Here is a 3,953-nt window from a genome sequence, read left to right as displayed (position 1 = left end):
TTACACAGTTGGCACTCCGTCGGTTACAACGTCGAGGGTTCCAGTTGATCCGCTTAAAGGGAACAGCCTGCTCGTGAAATTAACGTGCAAGTGGCTGAGCACTCCACAGACACGTGTACCTTTAACGTAGTTCTCTGGGACATTCAGCGTGACAGAGAGTGTGACAAGGCTGGCCCTTTGAAATACAGGCACAACAGAAACAGGAAATAAGAGTGAGAGAAAGTTGTGGTGAAAGAGTACAGCAGGGTTCTCCACCATCCCCTGCCGGAGCCTCGTGGAGCTTTAGGTGTTTTCGCTCAATAAACACTCACAACGCCCGGTCTGGGAGTCGAAACCGTGATCCTAGGCTTCAGGTTATCAACGGTGACTGAATGAAATTTCAGTCTGGTTTGCATGTTGTATAAATTAAATAATTAATGGACGAAAGTAAACAATAACCTGATGAATGAGGAAAAATTAAACCTCATCATTGAAAATGAGCATGCGCTCAAACGGCCATATTCCTCTCGGATGAATTTCGTGACGTTTTAATTTAAGAGTAATTTTCAATAACTTCAGATGGAACGCATCTGTGATCAATGAAGTCGTTACGGTGACTCAGAACTACTTTTCCGGTCCAGTGGATGTGATGTCATTATCCTTTTATTTCTACGCATGATCTCACTTAGAACATTGTTGCCCCCTGCAGTCTCCCTGTACCAAACAAAACATCATGAGTAACGAGGTACCTCACATGATAATTTACAAGATGACGAATTGGCAGAGCACCGCTTAGAATGTCCTGTGGTATTTGTTCGACTCCTTGCGAGAGTGAGAGAGAGAGATAGAAGATTCGATTCTGTTACCTTATTTATGGCCTCTCTCCAAAAAGAATGAAACCTGACCTCGGCAAGATTTGAACTCAAAGCGGTGCTGGAAGCCAAAACAAATATCGAAACTCTAGTGACGTCACCAGTTTGCTGCCATGACTTAACCATACAAATAACTAAACTAATTAATTAATTAATGACCCGCAACCTTAGCGTATTATTACTATTTATTTAATGATCTCCAAAGGGGCTAAAAGTCGAAGTTGATTCCAGTGAGATTTGAACGCTCCAACGTAGAGAAATGGAACTAAATCCCGACAATGCCAGCCCACAGCGGCCCACACTATGTTAATGAAAAACCTCTGTTTTTTAAGATAGGGGAAGCCGAGAATTCCCAATGTTCATGTTTTATTTATTTATTCATTCATTTTACTTATTTATTTATCCGTCCATTTATTTATGTTTGCAACGAATGAATGAACGTTAGCTAACCAAACAACACTAAGGTTAAAACGACTTGACTTCTTCGACCGAGATTCGAAACCGAGTCACGTAATTTGACTCCCAACTGCACGACTATCAGTAAGCAAGCAAACAAGCATATTGGTGCACATACACTCGTAGTGATGCGTGTAATTTTTGGCTGGAGGGATATATGCATGGATGCATGGATGGGAGATGGTACGGATGGTGATATTTATACAGATGGTTTCTGTTTGTTATCCCATATGCTTCTCTGTTTTACTACTTCGCCTAATGGTTAATACATATAGATATAAACGCAGACACACATGTATATAAACTCTCACACACACACAAATATATGTGTACATGCATTCACATGTATGTACCACGCTTTCTTACATCTGCGTCGGTATAAGGCTGGCGCGAGGCAAATTGACGATAAGTATAGACAAAAGAAATAACGGAGTAGGATGCTAAACAGGTCAGGGAGTTAAGAAGTGAGACAACAAAACCATACATACATATTATACACACACACACACACACACACACACACACACACACACACACACTCACACACATGCAAATGAACACCTTCACTCATGAATGTAATATACACAAATAATTAAATAAATACACACGTACAAGCGTAGTCATACATTCATCCACTCCGTACATACACAAACATACACGGCTGATGATATGATTTACTGCATCGCAACAAGAAACTTCGGTGATGATATTTTATACGTTTATAACGGTCGGCCCTTGAGTTACTCTGTTGCTATTGTTAGATAGTAATATACATACATACACGCACACACACACACACACACACACACACACAAATACCAAAAACGGAACAAGAACGTAGCGGACGACAATAAAAGCATACAGACAGATGGACGATACAAAGACGGATAGGAAAACCAGGACGGAACATTCGTGGCTTTCCATTCATCAGTCAAGCTTCCAATCATCATTACAGTTTCGGCCTGTCACACCTGTGACTGTTCAAAATTGGTAGGCCCCAAAAATCTAAGCTAAGGGCATTAAATGTTTGATAAAAGCGAGCGAATATGTGCGACAACACGGACAGAAAAAAAAAAACGAGAAAACGGAGAAAATGTGACACGATTACGAATACTAACAACACGAATAAAAACAGGTGTCTTTCAAATAAAAGGATATATACACGTATGTATATATATGTATACATAAATGTAAATTATATATTTATTTTAGGACAGATTTTGTCAAAATAAAAACGATTTATTATATAAAAAATTTCCACAGATGAAGACAAACTTTCTAGAAGGGAGTTTGTGTATTGTGAGGAAGCGCTTTCGCTCTTTAGATTTTCAAACACACGTGTTGCTATTTAGGTGAGGGTTATTAGTCTGTTTGTTGTTGGTTGGTTCACCTTCAAATTGAACGACGAGTGCATGTTATTATTTTCAAAGAAAGCAAAACGTGAGCTTATAAAAACCAAATATACAAGGCGTTAACGAATTCTCTTTTCATTTTAACGTTGTGTTCATTTGCTTTGTTTCAAATGTGGGCGAAAAATAAAATTCATTCATGGATGTATTTTGCAAACTTATCCAGACATAGCTTTTTCCAAAATTAATGATGAGAAATAAAAAAAAAATAAATAAAACAAAGAAGGGCAACTGAGAAAAAATGTAAAGGAATTAGGTTAAGTTTTATATTTTAGAAATATATAATCGTATTAAAACAAGTAAATGCAAAAATGAGAAAAACGGTTAATAAAATAAAAAAGACAAAGATATTGATTAACAAAAAGGAATGATGCAAAAACGAAGAATTGTCACATACATACAAAGATAAAACAACAACAAAAAGCACCAAAAAATTAGAACTACGTGAGAATACTGAATTGAAGAATTTAATTTATTGATTTTTAGCAAATTATTTTCGGATTTTGTGGTGAATTAAAAATAATTTAGTGAGGAATTATTGTGGGTTTTTCAACATTTGTGTCCAATTTCGGCAGCAAATCTGCCGTAATCCCTTTTTTGTTGTTGTTGCCTGATTTATTTTGTATAATTCTTATTCTCTTTTACATTAGCGAGGAAGGAGTATGGCGGAGTTTATTTGGAAAATGTGTGATCACATGAATAGACTCCAGGTTGTTATTGATTTTTCTTTGAATAAGCGCAAGGCCAAGTTTATTAAAAAAAAAAAAAGAAATGAAAAGGTGGTGGGGATGTTGTTTCGTATTGTCAATTAAATACAACAGAATATATTACGAGCATGAAAAGCAGGAAAGCCATCTTTGTCTCGATCGAGTTAGACATGTGGAGACAAATCATCCGGTAGACCTCGTGACCCACAACTCATCATGTGATTCGTTTTCTTTGTGTTGCATCCCCCCCTTTACTTTTGCAGTAGTATATAAGTGTCATCGCTAGCAACAGTAAAATGTAGCACTAAAATAATAAAACGTCGATTACAATAAGATTTCAGTCTAGTAGCAAGACGTCTGGCACACACACAGAAGAAAAGGCTTCAAGAAAAAAAAGAAAAAAAAAAGTATCGTCTGCAATTTCGCTGGTATCATAAATACTGGAGTCAGTGACTAACTAGGGCCGACTTAAATTCATGTTTAGTGACGAAACATCTGCTTATCAATTGACACTTAATTCTTCTTTGGTT

The sequence above is a fragment of the Octopus bimaculoides genome, chromosome 19 (assembly GCF_001194135.2).
Source record: "Octopus bimaculoides isolate UCB-OBI-ISO-001 chromosome 19, ASM119413v2, whole genome shotgun sequence".
In the NCBI taxonomy this organism is placed as follows: Eukaryota; Metazoa; Mollusca; class Cephalopoda; order Octopoda; family Octopodidae; genus Octopus; species Octopus bimaculoides.
Note: the sequence above shows the minus strand (reverse complement) of the source record.